Source organism: Dermacentor silvarum, chromosome 7, assembly GCF_013339745.2.
Source record: "Dermacentor silvarum isolate Dsil-2018 chromosome 7, BIME_Dsil_1.4, whole genome shotgun sequence".
NCBI lineage: Eukaryota > Metazoa > Arthropoda > Arachnida > Ixodida > Ixodidae > Dermacentor > Dermacentor silvarum.
Window position 1 is genome coordinate 110,823,322 of NC_051160.1, and position 25,342 is coordinate 110,848,663.

The 25,342-nt window shown below is 44.6% G+C and overlaps 1 protein-coding gene across 1 annotated transcript in view; it reads left to right on the plus strand.

The window, feature by feature from the left end:
- Nucleotides 1–25,342, plus strand: part of LOC119459075 (uncharacterized) — a 46,719-nt gene that overhangs the window by 8,767 nt on the left and 12,610 nt on the right. The gene's annotated exons all lie outside the window — the stretch shown is intronic.

Consider the following 25,342-nt stretch of genomic DNA (forward strand, 5'->3'; position numbering starts at 1 on the left):
AAAACAATGTTAGGGCAGTAAACGCTGTGTTACTTTATAGTTGATGTAAATAACCAGTTTCATCTAAAAAGTTGAATAACTCCGTGAATGGCACTAGCGGGTCGTCTCCTAATAGTAAGGATGGGTGTAGAGGTATATGCAAGTTATCTAGATTTTGTAAAAGTTTCCGTCTGTGTTTCGGTATGTGGACATGTCATAATAATTTGCATTACAGTAAGTGGTTCATGGCACTTCTCGCAAGTTGGTGGGTTTTCTTTTCGAAGTAGAAAATTGTGTGTTAGATGCGTGTGCCCAATTCGAAGTCGACATAAGATTACCTCATAGAACCGCTCTTGGTGACTGCATGATTTCCATTCGCCAAGCAGGGGTTTAGTCACATGTAACTTGTTGTTTATGCACGAGTTCCATTCCTGTTGCCATTTTGACGTAAGGACCTTACGAATCGCTTGGATACTGTCTTTGTATGGAAGTGTTGCGCGAGTTTTGTTTTTGAGAGCTGCCATGGACGCACATCTGTCTATGTAATGTGAGGTGTGAATAAATGCATATGTATGGCTGCATAGGTACTCATTACTGAAACAAGTCGCAGTACCCACAACTTTATTATTGAAGTAGGTATTACTTGAAAGTAAGGATCATCTAATAATTTATGCTTATTTGAAACCGCCCTGTTGAGCGATGCAGAGCAATACTAATAATGAGTTAATGTGTATATTTTCACGACCCCGAAGAAGAAGCAAAAACGTACAGCAGCAACAGGGGAATCCAAAAAAGAGGAGCAGTAGTTGGGACAGCTCTGATAAAGAGCTTGTGGAGAGGAGGTTACTCAGGAAGGAGCAAGAACTGAATTGTGAGCTTCGCAGAAAAGTCAGGAAGCTCCAAGATAAACTAGAAGCGTTGGAGCAGCGAAATGGGAAGCTGCAAGATCTGCTGTGCAACAAACTTGACAAGTTATAAGTATTCCTCAACTCATTGTGATTTCTTAAATATTCATCAGAGGTGGTCATAGCGCCTGATTCCTCTGCTCATAGCGCCTCTGATATTCGATGAGTGGTATGGTTACACATATCTTGCATGTTTTTACTTCGGCAGCTTTATGCATGTTGATGCCTTCTAATTTCTTAAATCTAGCAGTTTATATTGATATACTGCAGTCTGTAGAGGTTTCTATAGACCTCTCCTGGGGTATGTTACACTGTGCCAGCACCAGCGCACATGCAGTGACCCTGGTTGGCAAAACACAGCCACCGCCGGCTTTCTGCATGGTGTAGTCGTACAATGCTTGGTGAAGGAGGGCGCCACATGTACGCATGTTTTGTTTTTCATTTTTACGTGAACCTTCACAATTCTCTTGCCAGTCAGATTAGCAGTATTCTGTGCCGGAGAACATCGGCATGTGTTAAGCAGTGATAAAACCTGGGGATGCTGGCCTTTTTTACTGAAGCACATGGTGGTCAGTGATTTTTTTACACAAGAACGTGAAGCACATGGTGGTCAGTGATGGGTTGTGTGGCGAAAAAAGCAACGATATTGGCTCATCTTTGCGTGTGTGTGGTATACAATGCGATTTGCAATACATCTCGCTTGCGATACTGAACGCGTGTAGCATGTAATAGGGCCAGACATAGTTATGAGGCGGCGATATAACATCGGGACCCGTAATTCTTGAACAGGGGAGAATTGATGAAATGCGCTGATTAGTGAGCACATGTATCTCGGTGCCATGTGCGATGTGTGCAGAAAAAACAAGAAAAGGAAGAAAATCTGCGCATAAGTATCGATTGAAAGGTATTACTAAAATCGGCTCCTAGCATGTTTTGACACTGCCGAAGCTGCTTGTATACATTTCACCATGGGAACGCCCAAATGGCAAATCACTGCAATTATTGTGTTTTCGCGTTTTTTGCCAACCAGCGCCTGTTTCAAAGGTGCGGACGATGGAAGGGGCTCGCACAGTTACGTCACAATGTTTGCAAACAGGGAGAGGTCCATCGTACTGTGTCTTAATAACCTTGGTAGTTCAGTTGTTATGGCGTTATGCTGATGCTGCTGAAAACAAGGTCGCAGGTTGGATCTCGGCCGTGATGGCTGCATTCCAGCATGGGTGAAGTAGGCGGAGTACACAATTGTTTTATTATGTAACATGATTGGAGGACGTTGTGGTATAAGGTAAACCCCCAAAATTAAATTTTTTTTGTTTTGATACATGGTACAGCGGAAATGTGGCTGTGTTGGCCATGTACTTTCAAAATTTGATGTCTATGTTTTGCACATTTGCTGTTCTCTAGAAACATGGTTCAGCCAGCCAGCCCATCGAAGGAGTGCAGCTGTAGAACCTTTTCTACAGGAAAATGAAGGCACCAGCAGCACTAGCGGCATTCATGAAGAGGTAAAAACATATAGCTTTTTGTTGCTGAGCTAGTTTATACTCATTATGGTGCTACATGACAAGAACAAAGTGAAGACCAGGACAGGAAACAGTATGACTTGCAGCTAAGCTTATTCACAGCAGAGAGGCAAATGAGTTAGCGGAGGCATATATTACATTAAAAAGACACAGGACATTTGTACCAGTGATACATCTGTGGCTATGTGCAGCAATGAACATCAACTATTTATTTTTTTTGGATAGGCGAGCATTTTTTCAATCTCATATTAGTAGTGTGATCGCAGTGCACAGATACATTTGCACACGCTGGCATTTACTCTGTAAAAGGGACCCTCTCTGCTTTGAATAAACTTAGTTACAAGAGATGCTTTTTTCTATCCCAGTTTAATGCTGCTTTGTTTTACGTCCTATTAAAACCATAAAGCCCAAACCGCATGAGCGATTTTGTTTGCGACAGCGACGGCTTTGAGCGACGAAACGGGCCGTCGCGTGAACAGATCGCTCGTTCTTGTCGCTCGGTTCTAAAAATCTAGAATTCCTCGCTCATTGCCCGGAAGTGCTATTACTGGAACTGGATATACATCAGCCAAGTACTACCGATTGTCGCATGGAACGAGAAAACGACTAGATTTTGATACGTGCAAGGATAATAACATAGTGCAAAGCCTTTAGAAATATTTATGCTGCTCTTTCCGCAAAAACACATGAACTTAAATTATTAAAGCACGCGTCACGCCAGTTTCGGCGAGTATTTGCTGCCCTCATACCGGCAACATCGGGGAGTCGTCGCTCGTATGCGGTAGGACTTGTAGGCGACGAGCGAACATGACAGCCATCTCCATCGCGTCGCTTGTTGCTCTCGCACGCAAAATCCCGTGCATGCGGTTTATACTTTAGGTAGAAAAAATTTTGCATGGCTGAAATAGACAAAATGCCTTAACCATGTATTCTCTTATGTGGATGATGCCTTTACCCTAAATGTGGCCCCAATTTTTAATGTACACTCTACTAATAGGTAAAACGTAACTAAATATTTTGTGAAGTACTTAGTAGCTAAAATCTTAGACTGTGGTTGGGTGGCCTGTAGCAATGTGTAAATGAGCAAACAAAAAGACTGCCAATCAGGCTGAAGACTAGGCCTGAAGAAATGTTGCTGTATTCTAGCAGGCATGCATGCAGCAAACTGGCACCAGAGCACACCAGATATGGTGGATGATGATTGTAATGGAGACTATTTCAGTTTAGAAAAAGCAATGTACTTAATGTCATATGTGACAAGCTCATTCATCATTGCTCACAGGTGATCTCAGAGCTGGTGTGGGGTTCACCATAAGTGTTCTAGGGGAAGGTGTCATATCGCAGCCCACTGGATGTTATGTGATGGAAAGACTACTGCAGAGCTAACAAAATATGAGTAGGTTATTTCTGCCAGAGCATCTGCACTTGTTTTAGGCAGTGCATTTGCAAAGGAAGTTTACTACACAAAGTTGTGCATGAAGCAGAGAGCATTAATTGGCGTGTGAGCAATTGCATGGGTTCACAGCAGCCCACAATGGCAAGTACACTCAGTGAAGAGGGCTGACACTGCTTAAGAAAAAATGCAATTGGGTCATTCCACGCGAAATGTCCAAGCCCCAAAACCGACCATCGTTGATTTTCTTGAAAAAAATAGGGCTAGATGGCTATTGTGTGAATAAGGTTTGACCAAAGTATTTTGGTTGAAAAAAAATTTTTTGACCACGTGAGCGCTATTTGAAGTTTCCGCAAAGAAGCAATAGTTGGTTGGAGGTAAATTTTTTTTATCCCCTTCAGCGGCGGTGGCTACGTTAGTGTACGCAAATTTGAATCGCCCGCCGCTGCGAGTGAAAGCGTCGGTGGGGAATTTGGGTGCCTTCCGCAGTTTCGTAGACACTTCGCACGTGAACACCTAGCGCCATCTCGTTTTGGATGGCGAAGCTCAAGCTCAAACAAGCATTCAAGATGGACGCCTCCGCGTTTTACGGGTCGGCACGTGAGTACCCTCTACAAGTCTCTTAATTTTGCCATCATATGTTTTTAATAGCAAATAATTTTCATTGTGAGTTGCTCATTTAGGCTTCTGACGTTTGCTGATAATATTTAATTTACCTTAGCTGGAGCGAGGCTCGTGTTAAGGAGACAAATGTATAAGCGTACACAAACGTGCGCACCGTGCCTCAATGCCGATAAAAATACGGAAGTTGCTCACGCAACTTATGCGTGTTGTACTGATTCGTAGCGCGTGCTTTGCGCCTTGTAGGTCTCGAAGATCACTCCCGCTCACGAAGAAAAGTAGGAACGTCCTCAGCTGAGCAATTTTTGCTAAAAATTGCCAATGGAAATGTGTCGGATGGCGACTTCTCGGACGATGAGCTGGATGAGACTGTAGAAATAACAGTAAGTGTCTGTTTCTCGAAAATTCTGCAGCAATACTATTCATTGTCTAATTCTGGTTTGTTTTTGTAATCCGCACTAACACAGCCTCAAGAGAGCGAACGACCGGCATCAGGTATTGCTCACGAGGACAGTGAGGAAGAGCCCGCGCCACCCGAGCCACCTCAACCTAAACGCAAAAAGAAAGCAGAAGTGAAGTGGATTGACAAGGATTTTAGACCTACAAGCACTGATTAGCAGAGTAGTCGCTTCTTGGTGACTGAAGGTGCAGAGCCTCTTGAGTACTTTCTGAAGTATTTTCCAGCGGACATGTTGAGCGAGCTAGCCAAGTTTACTAACATTTATGCTTTGCAACAAGAAGGAGTTGAGCTGCAGACCACAGCTGATGAAATGAAGGTATTCTTCGGAATAATGATGCGAATGGCAGTCCTGAAGCACCCAAGAATACGGATGTATTGGCAAGAGGATACAAAAGTTCCCACTATTGCTGACACAATGTCATGCAAGCGGTTTTTCAAACTAAGGGCCATGCTCCATGTGACGGACGTTAACAGTCCGAGGGACCCTACACCTGACAAATTTTGGAAAGTAAGACCAATAATCAGTGCAATACAAACCCAATGTCTCAAGCTTGTACCGTTGCCAGATCAAAGCATTGATGAGCAAATTATTCCGTTTACGGGAAGGGTTGTTGCGAAGCAATTTGTGAAAGGGAAGCCCAACCCGGAAGGGATTAAAGTCTTTGTTCGCTGTAGTGCTGACGGGTTGGCCCACGACCTGGAAATTTACCAGGGGAAAGGCACGGGTGTAAGTGAGAACCATTTCCACCTCGGCCTAGGGGGTTCTGTTGTGATGCGACTTGTAGAGCATGCTCCACATGGGCACAACATCAGGGTTTACATGGATAACTATTTTTCCTCTGTGCCCCTCTTGCGGGAACTGAAAGAGCTTGGAATTTTAGCAAGTGGCACCATCCGATCGAACCGTCTCCTCGGATGCCCCTTGAAAAGCGACAAGGAACTAAAGCAGACAGGGCGCGGTAGCTACGATAGGAAGGTCAGCGAGGAAGGAGATATTGTAATAGTTAGATGGCACGACAACGGTCTGGTGAACATGGTGTCGACAATCACTGGCATCGGAGAGTTGTCAAAGGTGAAAAGGTGGAGTGAGTCACTGAAACAACATGTCGAAATTGACTGCCCGGAAGTCATTTCACAATACAATAGCTTCATGGGGGGTGTGGACAAATGAGATTTTTTAATGTCTTTGTACCCCCTCAAAGCCAAGACGAAGAAGTGGCCAGTCCGTGTAATCTCACACTTCGTAACATTTGCCATTTGCAATGGCTGGATAGAGTACATTCGGGACGCAAAGGAAGAAGGCATCTCCAAGAAGGACATGAAAGATGTAATGGCCTTCCAAACCGATGTAGCCCGCAGTCTCATCGCAATCAACAAAAGCGAGCGGCCCAAGAGGGGACGGCCGAGCAGCGCTGTGAGGCCAAGTAATTCCTGGAAAGCACACAACTCGACCCCAATGCCCACAAACTCCACAAGATATGACGGCATCAACCACTGGCCAAGGCACGTCGCTACAAACTTTGCTCAACGATGCAAGAACTATGGATGCACTTCGAGGTCCCGAGTTTGCTGCCGCAAGTGTGAAGTCTTTCTTTGCTTGTCTGCTGCAAACGACTGTTTTTACGAATTTCACACCAAAATCTGAAATCATGTGTCGTAGCACTCGACTGTTTCCGAAAAATGTTTTATTTGCACAAACAAATTACCCGAAACAAGCAGTTTCTAACCGTAAAGCCTTACTCCTAGACAAAAGCTAAAGGTCGCCATTGAGGCGCTATGTGCACAATTGTGCACGCAACAGAAGTTTTTGATATGGACAAAAAACAATTGTAGGAATTTTTTTTGTTTTCTGGCTGTTTAATAAAGTACCTTTTGAATAGAGTTATAATTTTCTCCGCAGTTTTTCTTAATTCGCACCTGAAGGGGTTATTCAAGGCTGAAACTAGCTGTAATAACAAAGTTTATTATAGAGCATTCTAGGGGCATCCTTCTTTCATATAATGTGATAACTGAATGCATTTTAAAATTTATCGCGTTTATTTGGCTCAGTAAAAAAGCAAGAAATGTGTTTTCAGAATTTTTTTTCACATAAACTTCGCAAGTTTTTCAACTACAATATTCTTTCTTTCTTTTAGCATGTTGCTACAGTGTATGCTAAAATAATTTCAAATTCTTAAGGCATATATTTTTTTAGAAAAACACCTCCAAAGTTTGCAAAAAGTGGATTTTTTTTGCGAAATTCATGCCACATTTATTCCTTGAGGCCCTCCAGATAAAAATATGTCAGATAGCTCAATATGTGCACCGGCCTTTTAGCTTGTGATTTAGAAATTTTTATTTGAGTAAATTTTGTTTGAAGCGAGAAAAAATTTTTTGAAGTCAACAACTAATATCACCAGTAGGCATTGCATACGTGCCGCCGCTCCCCTCGTCGTCTGCTTGTTGTCCACTGCGCGTCGCCGTCTGCCGCCCAGCAGACGACGGCTGTATATGGGGGGATCATTTTTAAGATTTATGGAATTTTTAAAAATCACCTGTGGCAGATATAATTCTCGTTCTTGAGCTGGATTGTTCAGAGGCGGACATACTTGCACGAGAAATCGAAACGCATATTGAACTAATTAACAAAAACAACTGCTAATTAACTTCCTAATGAATTACTTCACGGCACATATTGCAATTTACGAATTGTAGCCGCCGAGCTTGAAAGACGCATCCACTTGAAATTAACTTCCATGATGACACCAATTTTGAGATATTATTTCCTAAAGTGTGGGACGAAATAGGTGGGTGGTTACTTTTGTGCTTCAATGCAGAGATGAGAATTTTGTTAAATAAATCACAGTTTTGCCTGAAAGGCGAAGCATCGATTGCTATAGTAAATTAGTGGACAGCTATAGGACGTAAACATAGTAGTTTTATCGGTCGTATAAACTTGTAAACATAGGCATACCAAGTAAATTGGTATGCCTATAACTTGCAAACCAAGGCATACCAAGCACACACCCACTCTGCCGGCTACATTGAAATGGACGCGCAATCTGTTTCTAACCAGCTCACTGGCAAAAAAATAATTGGGATGTGCACGCTATAGTGAAGCACGTCTCAGATGAAGGTGTGGCAGTTTTGTACTGTGGCTCATTATGAAGGAAGTCACGAGGTGCTTGCTGCTGCGAACACTAATCAATCGCGAGATCATGGTAATTGCAGCTTCTGCACTTCATTTCTGGATTCATTCAGTAATTAAAATGTGTTAGTGTAGTAAGCATTTGTTTAATGTTCCCTTGATAATCAGGCAATTAAATATTCTGAAGGCTTTGCATTATTCAATTAAATGTTCTGAAGGCCAGCATTATTGAATGTGACACATGGTTCTATGTAGCATACCTTGAATGAACTGTGTTAATACAATTTTTATTTAGCTTAGCTTACTTATGCAGTAAATGTGTTCGATCACCCACATTAAGAACGATTTTATTTTAATAATAAATAAACAATTGAGTCTGAACATTACTCTTCCATACTCGAGGAATAGGAGCCTCACAGGAGCACCCTGTCGGCGCTTCCTCAAGCAAGAAAAGCTGGCACCACCACGGAAGGCACTGACGCCTGAAAAGCTCCAGGCTGTTGTGAATGAGTATAATATTCCAAAATACGTTAGGTTTATTAGACTTTATTTCATAGATGAGCAACTTACAGATATTTAAAACTTGCTTCATGTTTGTTCCTGTTTCTCAACAGATGGTTTTGCAGCCTACGTCGGCAACAAGGCCTCCGACATACCAACAGACCGACCAAGAAAGATGAATAGGTTCATTGCAGAAATGCTCAACGATTTGAATAAAGTGTTCAGCGGGAAACAATTTAAACATCGTTTTTGTTCCATATGGTGCACAATGCTTTTCACACACATCTACAGTCTTCTGTATTCATGAAACATAATTAAAGCACACATTGCTTCATATTCCACATTGGTCCTACCTCCCGCAAAAAAAGCATTCCTATATCGCTCGAATGCCCCCATATCACCCATATGCCCCCATATCGCCCATATGCCCCCATATCACCCGCATGATACACAACTCGTATCCAATAACATCGTATGTACGGGTCCTATATATATAGAAACTTTCAGTAGGGAATGCTTACGCACTATTGGAGAATTCCTCAGAGACGTTTTCTTTACGTTTTTTCGCTTCCAACCGGCCTTTTCCTCATGTTTTCCTAGGCTTTGCTATAGCAGCTGCATGCAGAAAGAGTCGGAAACACATGGCACAGGCTCTCAACCACCGTGCTCTGAACAAAGCGCAATCTCGGAGGGTTGAGCTGCTAGAAATAGCAAAGAATGTACCGTTGGAGCTTGATCTCAATTTTCATGTTGATGGGCTCCCCCTGGCAAAGAGCTCGAGGAATCAATTTTGGACGATACTTTGACATGAGAAAGAAATCGAAGCTCATGACCTATTTGTTGTGGGTATCTTCTTTGGCGAGAGAAAACCAGATGATGCAAAGGAGTTTTTTCGTCAATTTGTTATAATGAAGTTAAGGAAGTCGTTAGCTCTGGCCTCTGTTCCGGCGCACAGGTTATACATGTCAGAATAAATACCATCATCTGTGATGCACCTGCAAGAGCATTTATCCTCAATGTAAGAAACCACTCTGGGTACTACAGCTGAGCGAAATGCACTGTGAAAGCCCTCTACAGTGAAGGGAGAGTGTGCTTTCCAGCAAAAAGTGGGAGCCTGCGCACCAACATCACATTTCGAGGCCAATTTCAAGAGCAACGCCATATTGGCAATACAGTTCTTGAGGAGTTGCCAGTTAACTTAATGAAAAATGTGCCACTGGATTATATGCATAATTTTGTGCCTAGGAGTCATGCGAAAACTGCTTCTGCTGTGGTTTCGAGATCCAAAGCAGATTAGACAAGGGGCCTCTACACAAAATCAGATATCATCCAAGCAAACTGAGCTTTCTCTTTTTGTACCATCTGACTTCAACAGATGTTCAAGAGGCCTACCTGACAAAGATCGCTGGAAAGCACGAGAATTCAGGTTTTTTTGTGCTTTATAGTGGTCCACTGGTGTTCGAGGTTTGTTACAGTGCCATTGTAGGGCTTCTTTAGTGCATAAATGTAATAAAACAACTGCTATGTCTGTCATTTATAATTGCATTGAATTTTATCTTTTTGTGAAATACTAAGCACCAATGTCTGAGGTTTAAAACACCTGTGAAGAGCATAGTACCATGCTAGAAACTTGTTGCATGCTGTTTGGTACAAAATGTGGATTATGTTTTACTGAACCTTGCACTGAAGCCTGAAACTCGCTTTCAATCAGTAGGTTGCTTGAAAATTGACCTGCTATAAAACAATTGCTTAGTGTTATCTGAACTGCTGGCATTCCTATTAATGGTATGAAACCTTGTAAATTGCAGATGCGGTAACTCGCTGCCTAAGGAGGGATAAATGTTAGTTTGTCTACCCGCCGCATTCTTGAAGCCCTCATGACCCAGGAAGTGGCTGTTTACTATAGTTGGATCGGACAAAAAGGAAAAAAGTTCTCATCGCTGACAATGTGTGACCTGATATATAGTAAGTACGCTTGCATGATTACGTAATTCAATTTTCAGTTGTCTTTCAAGCTTTACCTGGCAGACAATGTATCCTGTTTGATGATGTATGGTCTTTCATAGTGCAAGGGCCAAGTATGGCCAAAGAGCGCCATGCCAGTGTTTGTAAGTTTGCAGTGGAGCGATGAATTCTGAGAAGTAGATGAGGCGTGGCTGTAAAGGGGCCTAAAAATAATCGCTCTAAAGTGCGTAAAATATACATGTACTAAAATCATGGCAATGACTAATGAGGTGTACTATGCAATGAAGAATGCATTGAGAAAGAATGACATGATATTTAAAATATTTAAGAAGCACAACTGCCTAGACAGAGCCCTTGAACCACAAAGGGCCTGGAGGCATGTGCTATGAAAAAATATCACAGCGGCGTCCTCTAGAGAGAGGATGCGCTACGAACTTATTGGGCTAATAACATGTAGCACAACATCGTTCAAAAAGCCGAGGATTGCATTGGCATTAAAAAGTGGTTTTTCACCAATAAACATCATGGGATGAAGAGGGATATGATAGTGGTATGCCACAGGAAAATGTTTTCTTCTCTCTGTTTCAGCTTCCAGACACTCCAGCAGGACGTGGAGGACGGTCAGCCTCTCACCACGTCTACTACAGGTTGGTGGTTCATCACCAGTTAGCAAAAAATTGTGGGTGCTGTACGTGTGCCCTATTCTGAGACGGCAGAATATGACGTCAATTCGTCGTGTTTTCGTAGCTGAGGGCCAGAAACCTAACTGTGGTTTAATCATGTGAAGTTTGTTATTTGTTTCAGCGTCCCACAAGCGTTGCCAGTGGCTTCGCAGTTTCTTTCGCAAGAAAGGTTTCAAGTCTGTTACAGGAACAGCTATTGTATGATTACAAGTGTGTGATGTAGCTGATGTCGCCATTTGGTCTGCTCGCACATTACCCTCAATGCCTCTATGGCTCGGCACCTAGCATATTATTACATGCTGGTTTGCTATATACTCTCCGCATAGAGTGGAATAGAGCTCAATGAGTACAGGATTTTTGTGTTTGCAGAGTGGCATCAGGGCTTTCACAACGCTTAGAGAGTCTAAATATAACTGTTTTTTGAAGTTTTGTTTTCATTATATGATTCACAGCCGACAATAGTGCATAGGCCTCAGCCGTAAAGATACTTGTTTCCAGGTGGAGTACACCGGATTCCGAGAAAGATGGGCCGACGGCTGCATAAGAAACCCCGGCATGTGATCTAGAAGCGTCTGTGTAAAACTCTGTACACGAGTACTTGGATTGAAACTCTAGGAAATGCATTTTAATGTGTGCCTCTGGAGTGTCGTGACCTCTACGAAACGATGCGTCACACTCTATCATCTGCCACTGCCACGGCGGTAACAGTTTAGCAGGAGCCATAGGTCGATGTTCAAGCACTGGAACACCCATTTGCTCACTAAGATTCCTTACACGTAAAGAGAATGGTTTCCTCGCTGCAGGTCCGTTATGGAAGAGTGTAGCAGCGGTCATATCGTTTATGGTGGAATAAGAAGGATGTTCATTGTTTGCTTGTACTGTCAGAAAATACGTGAAACCGCTATATGAGGGCTCCAAATAGAGTGACCACTGGTTCGACTCTACATAGAGGCTCTGGATCGGGCTTGTTCGGAAAGCACCGGTCGCGAGGCGGATACCTAAATGTTGAACGGAGTCTAGTATTTTTAATGCACTTGGCATTGTGGAGTTCGATCGACGTCTGCCGCCTTACAGTCGTTAAAATTTCATTCCGTGGATAGCTGTGACGTCCGCCGCCACAGTAATGCGTTGTCGAAGAAAGCGACATTGTTGTCTCTTCGGTTCGGCCTCTAAAGTTTCTGGTAGTTACATCGGAATCATACAGAATGGTAGGCATAGCGCGAGCAGTACGTAGTACCTCTTCTCGTGAACTGTTGTGCATTGAACACCGTTTTTTCGTTTTATTACTTGTTCTACTTGCGCACTTGCTGCCACGCATAAGCGCAGCTCGTCTTCTTGCGGTTTCCCCCCTGTTTTCTTTCTTTTTCTTTTTTGCAAGCTGTTCAGCGTATATTTATCTAAATACCCAGTGTACGAGCGCGATACCTGTGTAGATTTATAAATTATAGCTCCGTAATCAAGGCATGAGCGGACAAGACTATTGTACAAGTTTAGGAGGCATTTTCGATCACTACCCCATGTTGTGTGCGAGAGAATTTTTAAAAGGTTCATAGTCTTCACACACTTTGTCTTCAGATATTTAAGATGGGGGATAAATGTAAGCTTAGAGTCCAGAATTATGCCCAGGAATTTGTGTTCACTGCTCATGGATAGTTTCTCTCGATTTATCGTGAGATTTGGCACCGGTGTCACGCCTCTTTTGTTTTAGAAGAGTATGCATGTACTTTTCTGTGCATTTATTTTGAACCCATTTACATCTGCCCATTTAGGCAATTTGTGTAATCCAAGCTGCACCTGTCGTTCACAGATAGCCATGTTACATGATTTGAAACCTACCTGTACGTCATCCACATACACAGAATAAAACATGCTGCGTGGAATGACTGTATGCAGGGAGTTCATTTTTACAATGAAGAGTGTGCAACTAAGTACACCCCCTTGCGGCACGCCAGCCTCCTGGATGAATGTTCTAGATAAAACATTGCCAACTCTTACGCGAAACGTGCGGTTAGACAAGTAGCTTTCGACTGTGTTTAACATATTTCCGCGGACCCCCATCCCAGAAAGATCTCGCAGAATTCCGAAGCGCCATGTCGTGTCGTACGCTTTCTCTAAATCTATAAATACAGAAAGTAAAAACTGTTTATGAATAAACGCATCTCTGATGTTTGCCTCGATGCGAACAAGGTGGTCTATTGTCGATCTACCTTCTCGGAAGCCACACTGGAAGGGGTCTAGTGTTTTGTTATTTTCTAGGAAACTGATTAAACGCCGGTTTATCATTTTCTCATACAGCTTGCACAGGCAACTTGTTAGAGCTATTGGCCTGTAGCTACTGGCTAAGGACGGGTCTTTGCCTTGTTTAAGTACCTGGATGACTTTGGCTTCTTTCCATGAGGACGGAATACAGCCAGCCACCCACATGGCATTAAAAAGAGACAGGAGTGTTGTCAGTGTTTCGGGGTGTAAGTACCTAATCATTTCGTACATGATACGATCGCCACCTGGCGCCGAGTTGTTACAAGCGAGAGATGCTTTAAGTTCGGCTAAGCTAAATGGTTGATTGTAAGCCTCACTCGAAGAACCTTTGCGGTTAAGAGGCTGCCGCTCTTCGCATTCTTTGAACTTCAGGGAAGTTTCTGTATAATGCGATTCACTTGATACATATTCAAAGTGTTCACCTAAACAATCCGCCTGGTCTTCCAGGCTATCACCTTGGCTACTTACTAAGGCTAGAGGATGTGACTCCCGGCCTATAATTTATACTGGAAATGTACGTTTCCCAACTCTCTCTCTTTGCACGTTGACGCGTTCTTCTGCCCTGTGACTTAGCTTGTTTAAAATTTATCAGGTTTTAAGCTGTTGGGGAGTTGCGAAACTATCCCCAGGCTTTGTTTTGCTTTTTACGTGCTTTTGGCATTCATCATTTCACCAAGGCAGGCGACGTTTATTAGCCAGTCCATTAGTTTGTTGTATGCACCTTTCAGCAGCGTCAATGATAAAACCTGTTATATACGCCACAGCATCATCTATGTTAAAAGAGGGAATGTCATCACGGCCTAAATATGTTATTTGTCAGAAAAGTTCCCAGTTAGCCGAGTCAACCTTCCATCAAGGAACATGTGGCAAGCATCTATCTTGTTCTGTTAAGCCTAGCATAATTGGAAAGTGGTCGCTCCCAAAGGGGTTCTTGAGAACGGACCACTCCAGGTATGGCATTAGTGTACTCGATGCTATACTTAAGTCAATGGATGAATATGTGTTATGTGTAACGCTGTAATACGTAGGCTCTTTCTTGTTAAGTAATGATGCGCCTGAAGAAAACAGAAAATTTTTAAATAGGCGACCTCTCACATCGCAACGCGAGTCTCCCCACAAAGTGTTATGTGCATTGAAATCCCCGACAACTATGTATGGCTCCGGAAGTTCATTTATGTAGTTTTGGAATTCGGTTTTATGTAGTTGATAATTGGGAGGGATGTATATAGAGCTGACAGTGACCAGCTCGTCAAACACCCCTCGGACAGCAACTGCCTCTAGGGGCGTACGAAGTTTTAGTTCCCGGCAGGCAATACCTCTGTCGACCACAATAGCCACACCACCGGAAGACAAGACTGTGTCATCGCGGTCCTTACGAAAAATGGCGTATCGTCAGAGAAAGTTTGATTGTGTAGGTTTAAGGTGTGTCTCTTGAACACACAGCACCTTAGGATTAAACCTGTGTAGGATTTCTTTGACGTCATCGAGGTTGTGTAGGAGTCCTCTGACGTTCCATTGTATTATTTGTGTATTCATGTTGAAAGTGTTTTGTGTGCTGTGCGTTTAGGAGACTAACTTAACTTAAAGAGCCCTTGTCGGGCCCTGTGATGCGGGCTTTTTCTTTTTTGGAGCGATCGCGAGATTCTCGCGGCTCCTTAGGCGCTGACGGCGCCGTCTGGGCGGTTGTTGTGTCCATCGCCTGTTGCGAGGCGCTGGACACGCGCTCTTGCGAGCGGTTCGTTTGACGGTAAGGCCTCGCCTCGAGGGACGAGGCCCTGGAGGCCACCAGCCCAGAGGTCGATGGCCCCTTGTGAGTTGGCGGAGCAGCGCTAGCTGCAGCCGCAGAGGGGGCGGATGGCGTCACTGCCGGCTCACTGTGTGTGAGCCGGACAGCCGCCGGAAGCCGTTGCGACGCTGCCCCCTGACGCGCCACTTCGGCAAAGGTGTTCTTTGGCAGGTATGATACCCGCCTTCGTGCCTCTTTGAACGAAATATTTTCTTTGACCTTGATTGTAACGATTTCTTTTTCCTTCTTCCACAACGGGCAGGACCGCGAGTATGCGGCATGCTCGCCGTCGCAGTTCACACATTGCAGTTTGTTTTCACAGGATTCGGATGCATGTTCGTGGGCACATTTTGCACAGGTGAGGCGGCCACGACAGTTCTGCGAACTGTGGCCAAATCTTTGACACTTAAAACAACGGAGAGGATTCGGAATGTAGGGCCTGCCTTTGATCTTGATGTATCCTGTCTCTATGCTCTCGGGCAGAACACTTGTACCGAATGTGAGAATAAGGTGTTTCGTTTGGATCTCTTTGCCATCTCGTCTCATCTTAATTCGTTTTACATTGATCACATTTTCATCTTTCCAGCCTTCTAGAAGTTCAGCTTCGGTTAGGTCCATGAGGTCACCATCTGAGACGACACCACGAGTGGTGTTCATCGTGCGGTGCGGGGTGACTGTTATCGGTATTTCGCCAAAAGACACTAGGGTATGTAACTTTTCATGTTGTTTTTTGTCGCGGAGTTCCAGCAGGAGGTCTCCACTTGCCAACTTTGTAGCCTTGTAGCCTGGTCCTATGGTCTCGGTCAAACATTTCGCAACGAGGAAAGGTGATGCAACTCTTACGCTCTTGTCTGGCTTCTCGCTATGAATAATGTGAAAGCGTGGAAAATTTTCTGTTTTTTGGCCAAAATATTGAAATGCTTCGGTGCGCCCCCGTTTCTGGCGGCGATCAGGAAGTGCGGGAAAGGAACTATCCATGTATGCGGAATTTGTTTCGGCGGTGGCGCCAGCCACCCACCATGGAGCCCAACAAGGGGAAGCTGCAGAATCTGTAAAGGACAGGTCCTGCAAACGCCAACTGTACGCCACCACTATAACCAAATATGGAATATCCAAGGTTGGCTACCCACACAAGGTTAACCCTCGCCGCCAGGAATGTTGGAAGTAAATGGAAGAGAAAAGGAGACAGGAAAGATTAAAAGTGAGGGAGAAAGACGAAGATTGAAGAGAAGAACAGGAAAAGGCGACTGCCGATTTCCCCCGGGTGGGTCAGTTCGGGGGTGCCGTCTACGTGAAGCAGAGGCCAAAGAGGTGTGTTGCCTCCGCCGGGGGGCCATAAAGGTCCAAACACCCGGCATTGGCTCAACCCCCAGGATCCTCTTTTCCCCGGACACGGCTAAGCCGCGCACGGCTACACGCGGGAGGGTCCAACCCTCGTGTGCTCGGGTACGTGGTGGCGCAACTCACCAAACGCCTGCTTGCGCAGACGCCCCTGCGGGGAGGGTAATGCAGTTGAACTGAAAGTGAGTATTATAGGCTTTGTTGGGATTTCGTTGTCATTCCGTTTGAATGAAGAACTCCTGGATGGATGGAAGGACCAAGTCCATGTGCAGCGCATCACAATCAATGCCATTAAGTGTTCATCTGATACTACGCCTTTGACTGTATTCATAGTTCGATGTGCGCTCACAGAAACAGGGATGTTACCAAAGGCTACGAGGTGTGCGAGTCTGTTGTATTGTTCCTTGTGTTTTAGTTCGAGGAGCAAATTTCCACTAGCCATCTTTGTTACCTTATAACCAGTTCCAATGGTCTCTTTTAGGCACTTGGCCACAAAAAATGGTGGAATTACTCTAGCTTTTGTAGATGATTGTTCACAGTGAAGGACGTGAAATTTTGGGAAACTGTTTTTGGGCGAGAATAGCGAGGTTGCGTCGGTGCGTACCCTTTTCGAGGCACAATCGGTTGAGAGAGGGTTCGAGGATCCCATGGAAAGAAATTATTTATTCGGCAACGGCGTCTGCCACCCACCACGGAGCCCAACAAGGGGACGTGGCAGAACACGAAAACAAGTCTGCACAGCGCCAGCTGTATGCCGTTACTATAACTCAATATGGTATACCCAAGGCAGGACAGCCACACCAGGTTAACCCTTGCCGCCAGGAAAAGTCGAAGTGAATGGAAAAGATGAGAGGACAGGACAGATTAAAAGTGGAAGGGAAAGACGAAGATGAGGGTAGAGAGAGATAGGAAAGGACAACTACCAGTTTCCCCTGGGTAGGTCAGTCCGGGGGTGCCGTCTACATGAAGCAGAGGCTAAAGGGGCGTGTTGCCTCCGCTGAGGGGCCGTAAAGGTCCAAACACCTGGCATCGGCTCTGAACCCAGGATCTCCTTTTCCCCGGACACGGCTAAGCCGTGCACGGTTAAGCGCACGTGGGTTCAACCCTCGTGTGCTCGGGTCCGTGGTAACGCAACACACCAAACGCCTGCTGACGCAGACACCCCTGCGGGGGCATTGCAACGAGTCTCCCCACAAAGTGTTAGTTGTCGGAGATTTAAATGCACATATGTATGGCAGTGGAAGTTCATTTATATAATTTTGAACCTGTGTCTTGGAAAGTTGAAAGCAAGGGGGGATGTAAATCGAACTTATCGTGACTAGTTTACCAAACAGTACTGCTCGGGCAGCAACCGCTTGAAGGGAAGTTCGGAGGTTTAATTGCTGACAGGCAACGCCTTTATCGACAATTATAGCGACACCATCCGACGAAGCGGAGCGTCATCACGGTCTCTGCGAAAAACGGCGTATTGCCTTAGAAAGTTTGTGTTTGCTGATTTCAGATGCGTCCCCTGGAGACACACAGCAGCCTTGAACTATATTTATGAAGGAGCTCTTTAACGTCATCGAGGTTATGGAGAAGCCCCCTAACGTTTCATTGCAATATTTGCGTGTTCATATTGAAAAAGAGGTTTGTGCTGTGTGTAAAGGGACTGTAAATTAGCTTACAGAGCCCTTGTTGGGCCCTGTGATGTGGGTTTTTTTCTTTTCTGGAGCGATCGCGAGATTCGCGGAGCTCCTTAGGTACTGGCGGCGCCGTCTGACCAGTTGTTGTGTCCATTGGCGCTTGCGAGGCACTGGACACGCACTCGCAAGAGCGCAGTGTTTGACGTGAGGGCCTCGTCTCGATGAACGAGACCTTTGAGGCCACCAGCCCGGAGGTCAATGGCCCCTTCTTGTGAGATGGCGGAGCAGTGGTAGCCGCAGCCGCCGAGAGGACAGATGGCGTCACCGCCGGCTCACTACATGTGGGCCGGACAGCAGCCAGAGGCCGTTGTGACGCTGCCCCCTGACGCGCCACATCGGCAAAGCTGGTGTTAGACAGGTAGGTCACCCGCCTTCGTGCCTCTTAAAATGAAATATTCTGTTTAACTTTTATAGTTAAAATTTCATCTTCTTTATAGTTAGAATTTCATTTTCTTTCCTCCAGGATGGGCAGGACCGCGAGTATGCGGCGTGCTCCCCATCACAGTTCAAACAGCGGAGCGAGTTTTCACATGAATGTCTGTTCCAGGGCACTACATTTAGCACATGTCAGTCGGGCTCGACAGTTCTGCGAGCTGTGGCCGAATCTTTAGCACTTGAAGCATCGGAGCGGGTTTGGCACGTATGGCCTGACACGTATTTTGACGTATCCGGCCTCAATGATCTCAGGTAGAACACTTGAACCAAAAGTAAGAATTATGTGTTTTGTTTGAATCTCCTTACCATCGCACCTCATCTTGATTCGTTTTACAGCCAAACATTTTGTTGTTTAAGTCCTTCCAGAAGTTCATCTTCAGTGAGCTCCAACATGTCGTCATCAGAAATAACACCGCGGGTGGTGTTCATTTGGTGCAGTGCGGGGTCACAGTCACAGTAAAATCTCCAAACGACACTAGATTCTGTAGTTTGTCATGTTGTTTCTTATCGCGGAGTTCCAGAAGGAGGTCAGCGCTGGCCATCTTCGTCGCCTTGTAACCTGGTCCTATAGTCTGTGTCAGTCTTTCCAACAATAAAGGGTGAGATCACTCTCACGGACTTGTCAGTTTTCTCGCTATGTACCACGTGGTATCGTGGAAAGTTCTCAATTTGGTGGCCAAAAAATATAAATACTTCTTCGATGTGCCCCCTCTTTTGGGGGTGATCAGAAAGCGTGGGAAAAGAACTAGCCATGCGAATGTTCTTGTTTCGGCAGAAACGCCAGCCACCCCTCATGGAGTCCTACTAGGGGACGCTGCAGTGCCTGTAAACACAGGCCCTGCAGACGCCAGCTGTACGTCACCCCTATAACCGAATGTGAAATAGCCTAGGTTGGCTACTCACACAGGGTTAACCCTTGCCGCCCAGAAATTCGGAAGTGAGAAGTGAGTAGAAGACAGGACAGATAGAAAAGTGAGAGAAAAAGACAAAAGATTGAAGAAGGGGACAGGAAAAGGCGACTGCCGATTTCCCCCAGGTGGGTCAGTCCAGGGGTGCCGTCTACGTGAAACGGAGGCCAAAGAGATGTGTTGCCTCCGCCGAGGGGCCATAAAGGTCCAAACACCCAGCATCGGCTCAACCCCCAGGATTCTCTTTTCCCCGGCCACGGCTAAGCTGCGCACGGCTACACGCGGGAGAGTCCAACCCTCGTGTGCTCGGGTACGTGCTGTCGCAACACACCAAACGCCTGCTGACGCAGACGCCCCTGCAGGAAACGTTTGTTAAGAAACATGTGGGATGTGAACCAACAAAATGCCTAAGCTGGGGTGCGCTTGTTTTGGGCACTTATTGCTTCCGGTTGTTACTTTTATTCCTTTTCTATATGACTTGTGGAGTTCCTCAGTTATATTTAGCACCTCCAGAATGTCTCTACCTGTGTCTTATTATTTTTTTCTTGCTTTTTAATCGGTAACCTTGATGACCATTGCAAATGCCACATTTTATCGTAATGAGCATTTTTCTTTAATTAACCTTCAGGCAACAAAGCTGACTTAATTGCTCGGATGACAAAGCAGCATAAGCCTGTGCCAATGGATATGTTTGAAGAAACTGGTCAGGCATATCGCCACAGGCAGAAGCCAACCCTTCAGGTAATAATAATGACAATAATGCTTTAACAATTATTTGCTGAAACAGATATGCAACTTCATTTTTCTCTTGCCATTTACAATACTAGGATGCAACAACAAAAGAAGAAAGGCACCGGACTGAAACTGCTAAAAAACTGAGGATGGGCCGCATATTTCAGAAAATAATGGGGAAAGGTTCCGACTCGGGCAGTGACGACGACGAGTTAGTGCCCCGAAAACTGCTGAAGAAAGCAGAAAGGCACCGGACTGAAACTGCTAAAAAACTGAGGATGGGCCGCATATTTCAGAAAATAATGGGGAAAGGTTCCGACTCGGGCAGTGACGACGACGAGTTAGTGCCCCGAAAACTGCTGAAGAAAGCGGAAAGTAAGATCTTGGCGCTGCAAAGCAAGCTGCGAACTTCAGAGCAGCGACGATTTGAAGAGTGGCAGCAAAACATGAAACTCCAAAATTTGTTTGAAGAGAGGCTGAGTAAGCAATGTTTTATTTGTAAATGACTGTGTCCCCTTCTTTTGGAATTTATTTTTTCAGTGTTCTGTGTTTCCTCACACAAGTGTGCTGAGGCATCTTAACTTGCATGCTGAGGCATAGTAAGCTTTTAGATTATGCTAGTCAGTAGAATTGATTGTGCTTCATGTGGGGTGTAGATCCAACAATTCTGATTGCGCTTATGTGAATCTGCACCTTGCAGATTCCATGGAGGCCTCCATTGTGCAGGCAGTGAAGGAAGAGCTTCATAGAGTAAGGCTGCCTTGACAGGTATGTAATATGCCATGGTGGTATTCTATGGGGAGCAAAATTTCATGATTTTGAATTGCATTTTGTCAGTTGCTGCACTAGTTGCTGCAGATAAGCTTTTCTTTGCTTGTTTGCACATTACTGCTCGTGTAAAATCTAGCCTCTGTATCACTTGTGAGCACTAGGTAGCATTGTTGCGTAATGCATCGAATCTGTCTGCAGTGTAGATTCCTCAGCGACATTGCTTGAATAGAACTTTCACTGCAAAATCATTTTAATTCTTTTCCGAGAAAAAGCTCTCACAGTGCATGAAATAGTGTGTAATCTTTGATTAATACTTATGTTTTAAAGCAGTAGCAGTATAATTAGCAGGATGGTAAGTTGAGCTAATTTGAGCTGGTAAGCTAACAGTACTAACAGCAAGGGACAAAAAATGCACGACACAGGCTAAAAAAAGTGCTTGAAGCACTAGCTCTTACTTCCCATTCAATATTATGGAAGTTCTGCCCACCACAGTGGTTCAGCGGCTGCAACAGTCTGCCACAGAGCACAAGGTCAGAAAACCAAATCGTCAGCGTTGTCAGCCACAATCCAATGGGACCAGAATTCAACACTGCTCATGTATAGATTTATGTGTATATTGATGGACTCGAGGTTTTCAAAACATCTGGATCCCTTTATATCGCTTTCTCATTGCCTGGCCTTTGGACATGACACTCATAGATTATTATATCTCCTTTGCTCTAAACAGCCATAGGCAGAATAAGCGGATACTCGCTCATACTTGCTCACCAATATTCTCGGAGGCTTGCACTCACTCACACTCATGTGCACTTACACTTGTTCGCTTTGCATTTATAGCATACACAGTCACTTTAATTGGCACTTATTGGTGCCCAGTAATGCTAATTCTTGCATCCACAACCACTCACTGGCACTCGCTCGCATTGCACTCACTCACACTTGCGAACCACCACCTATTTTCATACTCGCATTCACTGAAACTTAGTGTTACTAAATTTCATTCGTAGTCTCGTTTATTAGCACTCACTGCTGTTCATACGTCCCCTCAAATTTGTTGACACTCCCATTCATACTTGCATCCTCGCACCCTTCATCACTCACTAGCACCCTACTATGCTAGTAAAATAAGTGTAGAGCAAGTATGAGTCAGTACATTCCTGAACATTTTGACCTATGCGAACAGCTGGTGTTTTCTTCCAGTGCAGCAAAGTGCAATAGTATAATGAGTACATGTTTCTAGGACTTCGACTAGTTCTCAATAGTAGTGATAGCATGTAGTGCTCTGCACATGCACATGAGGGAAAAGATGTGCTGCAATATTTTGGCCAGCAAGATAACCTTATGAATTTCAGATTAAGAGCACCATGTAGTGTTATACAAATTTTTACACGATTTAAAACTTCAAGTATGGTGTAAGTTTGCTTTGAATTTAGTAAAATGTGCATACTTCAGGTTATCCACGAAATGAAGTCAGTGTTTCACGTTTCTCATACCTCTTGTGCTGGATCATTCTTACATTCCCGCTCCTAACCAACCTTTTTTTCTAGTCCAGACATATGTTCACATACCTGCTCACAAGCATGCTGCTTACTTTTCGGTCCAGATCTATGCATTTTGGGTCAGTGACAAGGAAGGTAGCAGCTTAGGTTATGTTTAATTTCAGGTATTGTTCGACACTCTAGAAAAGTGTTCAAAAAGAACTTTGTTAATTATCTAAGGGCAATGGCAATTTCATGTGCTAATGCTAACGAGTCTGTGGCCTACACACATTTAAATAATTATGATGCTGTGGTGATGAAAAATCACAAGGTTATTGGTTTCTGGATTTCAGGAGAATGTGTGCAGTGAGGACATCACAGCAAGTGGCCAATGTTGTGCGACCAGAACCTGCCATGCTGCATGAGGTATGTATGCATAATACATTAAAACCCAGCTTGTATGTTTTCCATGAGGCTGTGAAAGATAAGATCTGGAAATCTGAACAGCCAGGAAGAAGACATATTCATTGGCATTTAACTATGACTATGTACTATACCACACACATACACACACATACAGGGTGTTTCAGCTAACACTTTAAAAAATTCCTAAAGGTTGCCTGTGGCAGATAACACAATTCTAGTTCATGAGCTGGTCTACTCGAAGAGGCGGACATTACTTGCACAAGAAATTGAAATGCATAATCGAATAATTAACAGACGCTCACTAATTAAGTTTATAACTAATTACCTGATGGCCCATATTGCAATTTACAAATTGTAGCGATGGAGTTCGCATGGCGATCCACTTGCAAATAACTCTCGGGATGACACCAGTTTCGAAATATTAATTCCCAAACTTTGCGGAGAAATGCATTGGCGTTCCAGTTAATTTTGTGCTTCAATGCATAAAGCGACCTTTTGTTAAGAACCTAACTGGAACGCCAATGCATTTCTCCGCAAAGTTTGGGAATTAATATTTCGAAACTGGTGTCATCCCGAGAGTTATTTGCAAGTGGATCGCCATGCGAATTCCACGGCTACAATTTGTAAATTGCAATATGTGCCATCAGGTAAATAGTTAAGAACTTAATTAGTGAATTTTTGTTAATTAGTCGATTATGCATATAAATTCTTTGTGCAAGTAATGTCTGCCTCTTCGAGTAGACCAGCTCATTAACTAGAATTGCGCTATCTGCCACAGGCAACCTTACATAAATTTTGAAAGTGTTCGCTGAAACACCCTGTATATTGACTATACTGCAGCGGTTGCATAGTGGTAGGGCATCCACCTCGTATATGGGAGGTACCGAGTTCAAATCCTAGTGCCACAGGAAACCCACTGGTTTTTTTCCAGTGGGTGAGGTGTCCCCTGGCCTGGTGCTCGGCTCTCATGGGGGTTGTTCACACCTCTAAAAATAGATTTAAGAGTTGTCTCTGGGCACGCCTGGTTATCCAACCACAGATGGTCTTGTTGAAAAGCCTTCGCCGCGGCTGTGGGAGGCAAGTGCAGCCGCCGGGTGCCTACCGGTAAAATAAGTACAAGCGCACGCTCCCAGCCTGGTGCTCGGACATTATGGGACCTCAACACTTGGAAAGGGGTGTTCGTCTCCAACCCAAAAACGTCCCCACCTCAATAGGTGCATTTGAGGCACCACATGGGAAATGGCCGCCATGGGAGCGGCCCAAACAACACTTTTTTTGTGCTCATGAGGCTTTCGACAGGAATTCGGGCACGGGCACCTTTTCCATGCGTATCACCCCTGAAGAAAGGCGAACGCCAGGGCGGGGTACACTTGTGCCCATTTAAAGTAGTGGGTGCCTGGCGGCGGTGGGAATCAAACCCGCGGCCGAGGCGGGTGCACTACAACTAGGCCATGGCTGCTGGAGACTGAATGATATCGTTGCTTTCAACACTTTATATGTAGAAAGTAGACTCTCAGAGAGCAGGCAAAAGCACTGTATGGTTAATTTTTAGCAGAATAATATGATCTAGGGAACATAGATGTTCTTTCTGGGGTTTTACGTGCCAAAACCAGTTCTGATTATGAGGCACGCCGTAGTGGAGGGCTCCGGTATAATTTCGACCACCTGGGGTTCTTTAACGTGCACTACAACGCAAGCACACGGGCGTTTTTGCATTTCGCCTCCATCGAAATGCGGCCGCCGGGGCCGGGATTCGATCCCGCGACCTCGGGCTCAGCAGCGCAACGCCTTAGCTGACTGAGCCACCCCGGCGGGTGAACATAGATCTTCATCTGTTTGGATCGTGAGCACCTGTTTCTTATAGCTAAGCTTTTTTTTCCCTCCATTTTTCTACCTTCCCCCAAGCCTGGGTTTGGCATGGTTGTTGCTGCTGTGGTACCTTTGTGGATATGATTGTGAATATGTATATGAAGGTTTATGTGCACAGATTGCAGGCTCTAGCACTTCGGCTGACATTAGCCATAAACGCTGTCGGATTCGGTAATGCCAGTTAGCATGCCATGTTCTGCATAAAAAGAAAGTTGCTATTTTAAACTTGGAAATAATGATGGTGTGAAGGTATTTTTAAATCGCACTGACCTCTTAATGGAACAACACATTGTATTCAGTGGCTCCGTTGGTTTAGGCATTCGCTATGAGCCACTGTGACACAAGGGGTATAGAATTCCTAAATTTAGCTAGATGTGTATCATACAAACATGATGTTGCTTTTGTCATTGTTACATCGCTGAATACAGTGGAAATCTCGGACTATGTATCTGCATCTGCCTTGTTCGGCATTTGCAGTATCACGTAGCTTGTGAA